This window comes from Bombina bombina, unplaced genomic scaffold, assembly GCF_027579735.1.
Source record: "Bombina bombina isolate aBomBom1 unplaced genomic scaffold, aBomBom1.pri scaffold_730, whole genome shotgun sequence".
In the NCBI taxonomy this organism is placed as follows: Eukaryota; Metazoa; Chordata; class Amphibia; order Anura; family Bombinatoridae; genus Bombina; species Bombina bombina.
Window position 1 is genome coordinate 145,565 of NW_026511730.1, and position 9,694 is coordinate 155,258.

At 40.1% G+C, this 9,694-nt stretch overlaps 4 non-coding genes across 4 annotated transcripts; 1 reads left to right on the forward strand and 3 right to left on the reverse strand.

Annotated features, from left to right (window-relative positions):
• The first annotated feature begins 729 nt into the window (after positions 1-729).
• Positions 730-822, forward strand: TRNAI-UAU (transfer RNA isoleucine (anticodon UAU)). Its single transcript is given in 2 exon segments — positions 730-767; positions 787-822. It is a non-coding gene; the product is annotated as a tRNA-Ile (tRNA).
• A 1,463-nt stretch (positions 823-2,285) lies between these two features.
• TRNAR-CCU (transfer RNA arginine (anticodon CCU)) lies at positions 2,286-2,358 on the reverse strand. The gene has a single exon. It is a non-coding gene; the product is annotated as a tRNA-Arg (tRNA).
• A 132-nt stretch (positions 2,359-2,490) lies between these two features.
• On the reverse strand, positions 2,491-2,583 carry TRNAV-UAC (transfer RNA valine (anticodon UAC)). The gene is given in 2 exon segments: positions 2,491-2,526; positions 2,546-2,583. It is a non-coding gene; the product is annotated as a tRNA-Val (tRNA).
• A 709-nt stretch (positions 2,584-3,292) lies between these two features.
• TRNAR-CCU (transfer RNA arginine (anticodon CCU)) lies at positions 3,293-3,365 on the reverse strand. Its single transcript has one exon. It is a non-coding gene; the product is annotated as a tRNA-Arg (tRNA).
• Positions 3,366-9,694: the final 6,329 nt, after the last annotated feature.

Below are 9,694 nucleotides of genomic sequence, written 5' to 3' on the forward strand. Positions count from 1 at the left end.
AGGGATTGTGGGCTCAATGCCATTTAAGACACATAAATTTAAGCTGCCATATGAGCAACTGAATGATAAGCAAGCGTATGGATGCGTTCATCGCGTATTGGGCATTTGCAACAAGCACAATGGAGTTTAGATTGACAGGTCCATAAATGTTGGAGCTAATGCTCCGAGATGGTCGTGTTCATCTTGTCCTTGGAAGAAAATTGCCTAGTACCAACAGTGCAGCTATTTTGGACAAAGTATCATGTGTTTTTCCTGGGTAGATGTGGGAACGACATCATTTCACATTTACACGTCATTATGCGTACACTCTGCAAATTGTTGCAATGTTTTAGAGAGTAACTTAGCAGTTTGATTGAGATTGTTATTTTTGAGCTATGCTTACAAGACAAATTGCCCAGAAAGACATAAATCTTAAAAAAAAAACCCTGCTCTATCCCTAGGTATCCGCGTGGACACTTGCCGTAATGAGTCACTGAAATGAGGCATTAGGGTTTTTGCAACAGTGACATACAGTCTGTGTAGCAAGCTAGGGTCAAACAGCTCCTCTGGCCATCAACAATAAACTAATTGTTGGCAGTTTGTCCAATTTTACTCTTATGTTACAATTCTCGGTTCACTAGCTCATCTTCCCGGATTCATCGGACAAGTGTGTGTATGGATCATATTACCACATTTCATTAGGGTAACAATAGGTCAAGCTGTAGGCTTTACTCTTGGTCTGCAAGCAAAGCTCCAGTGGTGCAATCGGTTAGCGTGCGGTACTTATATGACAGTAACTGGTGAGCAATGCCGAGGTTGTGAGTTCAAGCCTCACCTGGAGCAGCTCTATTCCTTACAGTTGCTTTGCTTTATATTGCCTGTATTCGTGCATTTATAATGCAGTCCTTATTCACTGAATTACGTCACTCCTAATATCTACGTATATCTACAAATAAAAAGATGTCACATAGGCAATCCCCAGTGGCCTAATGGATAAGGCACTGGCCTCCTAAGCCATGGATTGTGTGTTCGAGTCTCATCTGGGGTGAGTCTCACTGCCATTTTAGACACATAAATTTAAGCTGCCATATGAGCAACTGAATGATAAGAAAGCGTATGGATGCGTTCATGCGTATTGGGCATTTGCAACAAGCACAATGGAGTTTAGATTGACAGGTCATAAATGTTGGAGCTAATTCTCCGAGATGGTCGTATTCATCTTGTCCTTGGAAGAAAATTGCCTAGTAACAACAGTGCAGCTTTTTTGGACAAGTATCATGTGTTTTTCCTGGGTAGATGTGGGAACGACATCATTTCACATTTACACGTCATTATGCGTACACTCTGCAAATTGTTGCAATGTTTTAGAGAGTGACTTAGCAGTTTGATTAAGATTGTTATTTTGGAGCTATGCTAACAAGACACATTGCCCAGAAAGACATAAATCTTAAAAAAAAATCCCTGCTCTATCCCTAGGTATCCGCGTGCACAATTGCCATAATGAAGTCACTGAAATAAGGCATTAGGGTTTTTTGCAAACAGTGACATACAGTCTGTGTAGCAAGCTAGGGTCAAACAGCTCCTCTGGCCATCAACAATAACTAATTGTTGGCAGTTTGTCCAATTTTACTCTTTTTACCCTAATGAAATGTGGTAATATGATCCATACACACACTTGTCGATGAATCCGGAAGATAAGTTAGTGAACCGAGAATTGTAACATAAGAGTAAAATTGGACAAACTGCCAACAATTAATTATTGTTGATGGCCAGAGGAGCTGTTTGACCCTAGCTTGCTACACAGAATGTATGTCACTGTTGCAAAAACCCTAATGCCTCATTTCAGTGACTCATTACGGCAAGTGTGCACGCGAATACCTAGGGATAGAGCAGGGATTTTTTTTTAAGATTTATGTCTTTCTGGGCAATGTGTCTTGTTAGCATAGCTCCAAAATAACAATCTCAATCAAACTGCTAAGTTATTATCTAAAACATTGCAACAATTTGCAGAGTGTACGCATAATGACGTGTAAATGTGAAATGATGTCGTTCCCACATCTACCCAGGAAAAACACATGATACTTGTCCAAAATAGCTGCACTGTTGTTACTAGGCAATTTTCTTCCAAGGACAAGATGAACACGACCATCTGGGAGCATTAGCTCCAACATTTATGACCTGTCAATCTAAACTCCATTGTGCTTGTTGCAAATGCCCAATATGCATGAACGCATCCATACGCTTGCTTATCATTCAGTTGCTCATATGGCAGCTTAAATTTATGTGCCTAAAATGGCAGTGAGACTCACCCCAGATGGGACTTGAACCCACAATCCCTGGCTTAGGAGGCCATTGCCTTATCCATTAGGCCACTGGGGTTTGCCTATGTGACATGTTTTTATTTGTAGATATACGTAGATATTAGGAGTGACGTAATTCAGTGAATTAGGAATGCATTATAAATCCACGAATGCAGGCAATATAAAGCCATGCAACTGTAAGGAGAAGAGCTGCTCCAGGTGAGGCTGGAACTCACAACCTCGGCATTGCTCACCAGTTACTGTCGTGTAAGTACCGCGCTCTAACCGATTGTGCCACTGGAGCTTTGCTTGCAGACCAAGCGTAAAGCGCTTGACCTATTGTTACCCTAATGAAATGTGGTAATATGATCCATACACACACTTGTCGATGAATCCGGAAGATGAGCTAGTGAACCGAGAATTGTAACATAAGAGTAAAATTGGACAAACTGCCAACAATTAGTTATTGTTGATGGCCAGAGGAGCTGTTTGACCCTAGCTTGCTACACAGACTGTATGTCACTGTTGCAAAAACCCTAATGCCTTATTTCAGTGACTCATTACGGCAAGTGTGCACGCGGATACCTAGGGATAGAGCAGGGATTTTTTTTTAAGATTTATGTCTTTCTGGGCAATGTGTCTTGTTAGCATAGCTCCAAAATAACAATCTCAATCAAACTGCTAAGTTACTCTCTAAAACATTGCAACAATTTGCAGAGTGTACGCATAATGACGTGAAAATGTGAAATGATGTCGTTCCCACATCTACCCAGGAAAAACACATGATACTTGTCCAAAAAAGCTGCACTGTTGTTACTAGGCAATTTTCTTCCAAGGACAAGATGAACATGACCATCTCGGAGCATTAGCTCCAACATTTATGACCTGTCAATCTAAACTCCATTGTGCTTGTTGCAAATGCCCAATACACATGAACGCATCCTTACGCTTGCTTATCATTCAGTTGCTCATATGGCAGCTTAAATTTATGTGTCTATAATGGCAGTGAGACTCACCCCAGATGGGACTTGAACCCACAATCCCTGGCTTAGGAGGCCAGTGCCTTATACATTAGGCCACTGGGGCTTGCCTATATGACATGTTTTTATTTGTAGATATACGTAGATATTAGGAGTGACGTAATTCAGTAAATTAGGGCTGCATTATAAATCCACGAATGCAGGCAATATAAAGCCATGCAACTGTAAGGAAAAGTGCTGCTCCAGGTGAGGGTCGAACTGACAACCCCAGCATTACTCACCAGTTACTGTTGTATAAGTACCGCGCGCTAACCGATTGCGCCAGTGGAGCTTTGCTTGCAGACCAAGAGTAAAGCCTACAGCTTGAACTATTGTTACCCTAATGAAATGTGGTAATATGATCTATACACACACTTGTCGATGAATCCGGAAGATGAGCTAGTGAACCGAGAATTGTAACATAAGAGTAAAATTGGACAAACTGCCAATTAGTTATTGTTGATGGCCAGAGGAGCTGTTTGACCCTAGCTTGCTACACAGACTGTATGTCACTGTTGCAAAAAAACCCTAATGCCTCATTACATTGACTCATTACGGCAAGTGTGCACGCGGATACCTAGGGATAGAGCAGAGAATTTTTTTTAAGATTTATGTCTTTCTGGGCAATGTGTCTTGTTAGCATAGCTCCAAAATAACAATCTCAATCAAACTGCTAAATTATTTCCCTTGAATCTGAAAGCAAGGGAGCAGGGGGGCTGAGATTAAGCAGTTACTCTCGAAAGCATCACAGCAATATGCAGAGTGTGCGAATAGTGATAATTTGAAATTATGTCGTTCCCACATCTACCCAAGAAAAACACAGTAAAATAAATTATACTTGGCCAAAAAGCTGCAGTGTTGTTACTCTGCAATTTGATTGCTTCTGAGGGCATGATAAAAATACTTATTATTTGCAGTATTATCTCCAACATTTATAACCTTTTTATAACCTATCAATCTAGACACCATTGTGTCAAATGCACATAAAAATGCAGTTATCTGCTTGCTTATAGGTTTGTTTTTTATTTTTCAGCATGCACAATAAATGACTACAATTTAAAGGGACAGTCTACACCAGAATTTTTATTGTTTAAAATCCCTTTATTACCCAGTTTTGCATAACCAACACTGTTATATATGTTTTACCTCTGTGATTACCTTGTATCTATGCCTCTGCAGACTGCCCCTTATCTCAGTGCTTTTGACAGACATGCAGTTTAGCCAATCAGTGCAGACTCCTAAATAACTTCACGAGAGTGAGCACAATGTTATCTATATGACACACATGAACTAGTACTGTCTAACTGTGAAAAACTTTCAAAATGCTCTTAGCTAAGAGGCGGATTTCAACAGTTTAGAAATCAGTTTGAGCCTAGCTAGTTTTAGTTTTTAAAAAATACCACCAAGGGAACAAAGCAAATTTAATGATAAAAGTCAAATGGAAATTTGTTTAAAATTGCATGCTCTATCTGAATCATGCAAATTTAATTTTGACTAGACTGTCCCTTTAAAAGAGGTTTCAAGATCTTTTTACCAAATAAAGCGTAGAAAAGTTGCATACATTTAATTTGAGTTTATTCAGTTTGATACTACTATATATAATAAATGTATGAAATTCCTAAACATAGCAACTTTGAACAGCATTTTATATTTTAATAATATAATATAATACATTTAAAAAAATATCCCCCCTCCCAGTTCCTACAGGGCTTAGATCCATTTAACGTCCTTCACTGAAACTGTTTGGTTTATTTGATTTTTATACTTAAAACCCATATATACTATACGCTTCCCCCATGTTTTAACATATTCATTGAAAGCATATATCTTATATAATCCATAAGGTTTTTTACTTGTCTTATTGAGGGAATATTCTCAAGTCCAATTGTTGAAGTTCAGTGATCTAATCCTCAGAATTATTAGATCTCTATTTTGGGTTTCTGGTAATAAATTTTATATTCTCTCTTGAAAGAGAGACTTAAAAGGACAGTCAACACTAAAAATAAACGTGCTTGAATAAATTAACAACACGATTATTGCAAACCCCCTTATTCGCATCCTATAGTCCAGACTGAATCTATATTTTTTTTTAAAAACCCAAGTGCCCTTCTAAGCAAAAAATTAATCCCAAACTCCTCCTATGTTGACGTCACTCTCAAGCTGATTCTAACTGCAAATCACAGGAGTGTCGGCCACAATGACTCTTGAGCGTTCACGCCCAATTGTGCATGCTTAATTCATTTGTTGCATCAGTAGCTGCCTCTTTATACACGGAACTGTGTAATGGTTCCCTATTCAACGACGGACCGCCAGTGCAACAGATAAGAGATGGAATTCTGATGTGATCTGTCACTCTGCTGTTTATGTAGTTTATTAGCATAGGGCACCTCAGACAGAATGCCACCAGCTCAGTGTTGCTAAAATGACGGAAGGCTGTGCGGGCAGGTGCGGGTCCTCTCACAGGTCTGGGTCTGAGCTGGTCATCCGCTGGAGCAGGAGCGTGCGCTGCTTACCAGAAGCTCCCACCGAGAGTCTTTTAGTTTATTAATGGATTTTTAGGGTTTTTTTACTTTGGCATCAAATGTGTATCAACTGCTGATAGATACTTGAGATGGAAATTTGCATGATTCTCACATATCTGAAAAATACAAGTCACATAACAGCAAACAAATCCCAGCTGTTAGCATACAAATACTTGAGCTCACTAACTCTCTGAAGGGTTAACATACACTGCTATAATTAAGCCTGATTTAAATTTCCAAATATTTATTTTATTCCAAATCTTCTATGGATTGCCCATATTCCCTTTCCTCATTGGTTCTATGTGTCTAGATTTCCAGCATCATGCTGTATTATTTATATTGAACTAAGCTGTGTGTGAATATACCACTGCTGCAAGTTTGGGATAAAAATGTTAAGGAACTTAACATTCTGGGAGATTGGGGACTAAGGAGATCTTTTGTTGACTTCAGGATCCAATTCCATGCTTGGAAGAACTGTTAGTAATTATGAATGGCATAAATTCATTGGGAACTCAGCACAGGGGGCTAACATTTAAGGTTTTTAATATTTATGAATCTATAGAGACACTGCCTTATGCCAGTCAAGCACTCTTTGAAATTTGAATCCTCTGTTGAATGTCACCATCTGGAACCTCTTGATGCACTAATGTAAAAAAATTTCTTTGTTTTACCGATTAAAACATTGTGTGAGCATGATTGCAATTGAAGGAGGAAGAATTTGAGAATATGTATAGGAACTGCTTGCATCATGCAAAGAATCTGCTAGAGAATGTTCATTTTAGGGATTGTATATGTCCCCACCAAGATATGGGGTTCTTGCTCTAAGATTTAAGATCTTAGTTATTTGCCAGCATAGTTTTTTTATCAACTGCTGTGTGTAATATACTGCCCTAAAAGCATTGGCCCCAGTATTGTATTATTGCTTTGCGTCATTGCACACAGTATAGGGCACATACAGAATACACAGCTACCAGTATCATGAGTGAAGCTTAGCTTTTATATTACACATGTATATATTTTCTACTAGTTAGATACACACTCTACCAGTTGGTTCAGTAAAGACACTTAGAAAAGCTCACACCAAGAGTCTTTAGCAGCAACTTCTGAAATCTCATACAGAGCTGTCAGCAGGGAGGGAGCCAGTGACGTGTGGTCAGGTCAGAGGCTGGTGAGGCACTCGGTATGATATGCCTGAGAAACACATATATGAACCAGACACATGCAGCTTAAATGTACGATTAAATTGCCACCCTCATTAACAGCTGGGAGGTATCCAGATGCTGATATGCCCTTAGATCCTGGGTACGTAGGTTAAGAGACACAGGGTAGTAAAGCAGACTATATATATATATATATATATATATATAAAATGTGGTAGGGATATAAGTGTTTGCTCTGGGTTACTTTCAGTTTAAGACAGATATGCTACTGTTTCACAATACGTTATCTTCTAATAGAGATACAGCCTGCTTGACTTTAATGGATGTCAGAACTCCCTACTGAGTTAGTTTTCTTGATTATTAATATTCCACTTACTGCTTCTGTTATGAGCACAGATGTCAGCATCCTATGGACTTTACATACCAGTCCATAGAAAAGAATCACTAGCCTCTAATTGCCCTTATATAAACCTCTCCCTGTTGCAGCCATTACAGTTCAGCACCAAATACAATGTACACACAAGATAGCCTAATAAGTCAATTATTTGCTAACTCTTTAAGAACTAATTGGACCCCCAGTGCATCTGTTGGATTCTATACCCCTCTCTGCCCTTATACTATCTGCCCTGTGCAAAGCTCCTATATCTGAGCAATTCCGTCCACATCCAGTGCTGATAACCACTGGTCCTTGACTCCTCACACCAAACTTTATTGTGTGATTCAATATATGCATCTGCCCATATCCCATTCATCTGCCTGCACTTGCCCTGTACTCACCATTGCTGGTAGAAGGCTTGAGCTCAGCTGACCCCAGGCACATCGTGTAAATGGTTCCCGTTGGCGCCTCCGCTCCTAGCAACCTCGGCTGCATCCCCACAAGACTCAGGAGCCGCTGTCACCTGCACACTGAAGTCCGGGAAGATCCTGATCATCGCGCCGGCCGCTGTGAGACTGAGCCCATCAGCCCGGCCCTGGGCAGATCACATGCTCTGCCCGGGGAGCCCCGCACACCATCCGGCACAGAGACCCGGGGAGAGAGGAAGGGAGCACAGACACACAGAGGAGGATGAGAAAGTGGGGAGGGAGGACTGAGAGTAGAGGGAGATGGGGAGAAAGGAAGAAGAGCACGAATGAGGGGAACAAGAGAAAAGAAGCCAAGTGACTAGAGAGGAAGATAGAGAATATGGAGAAATGGGAGAGGCAGGGAGAGGAGAACAGGAGACCAAGAGAGGAGAGGATTGTGTGTAAAATAGAGATATAAATACAAATATATTACTCTTCCCGCGCCAGAATAACACACGCCTCCTCCAAGCTGACAGGCTCCACAAGAAGACTGATGTCACTGAGTGAAAACTGATTGGCTAGAGGCTGCAGCCTCTATTAGGAGTGTATGGGCCGCGAGGAGCACCACTGGGTGGGGCTAGCTTTCGCAGCTGCCTCCCCTGCCTCCTATGACTGCACGTCACTGGAGAGAGCAGTATTATAACTCCGCACATAACTTTTTCCAGGCAAACCAAACTAACTTATATCTGCTTTTTGTATCTTCACCAGTCAAAAGCGTTTCCCTAATTCCCCATAAGAAACCTCAGGATGACTTTCCCCATATATCTAAGTTGCTGTGGGACTCATGCCCCTGACTGCTGCATACAGGTGCCTGACTCTAAGCCCTATCTGCTGGGGTCTGAAAACCCAGCAGCTCCCATCATTGCCACAAGAGCAGTTTTATTCAGACCAGTGCTCATACAATGCTCTGATGATAACTGTTTTAGCTGAGACAGTTCCTAAAGAGGTGAAATTTATTCCCTAAGTGAAGTTCAAGAGAGAAGGAAGGAGCTGTATGTGTGTGATGATGAGGCTGCAAAGGCTGTTTTGTATGACTAAAGTGTCTCACAGTAAACCATAGGTAAATATGGAGTGACAATTGAAAATCTACTCACACTGTGTAGAGCTATAACTAAGCTATTTCTTCTAAATGGTTCACAGTCAGACACTTCAATGAAACAAAACAGCCTTTGCAGGCCCATTATAGCTACATTAGACCTTATACATTTTTGTATAAGCCAGTTATACCACACTGAGCGTCAACAGACCACTAATCCAGGACATGCATTTGCTTTTCATTACAGGAAGACAAAAGTTCAGACGCAACGAGTAAAGCATTGTCTGTTCTGTCACATTGTTCTGGTGCATTGTGAATAAACTGTATTATTGTGAAGCAAATTGGAAGTGATAGTCTAGTCCAAATTAAACTTCAATGATTTTGATAGATAGCACTATTTTCTAATTTAATCCTATTATCATTGTTATAAACTAAAGATACCAAGATAAGGAAGAAAAATTGATGAGAGCAAAGAATTCTATTGATGATAGAAAGATGCTACCTAGGCTAGACTATCATTCAATTAACACTTCAATCTTGTATCAGCTGGTGAGCATGAATGTCACTAGCTTCTCTGATTACCTATGTGCCCCCAATTATCTGTGCGTCCCTAACCAATCTTTGTAGATATTTTACCAACAGATAGATATTTAGATATTTTTACCAAGAGATAGATATTTTTACCAAGAGATAGATATTTAGAGATTTTTACCAAGAGATAGATATTTAGATTATTTTTACAAAGACAATCGGCTAGATTACAAGTCTTGCGTTAGCCTTAAAAAGCTTTTTAACGCCCACTGGTATTACGAGTCTGGCAGGTACAGGTGTACCG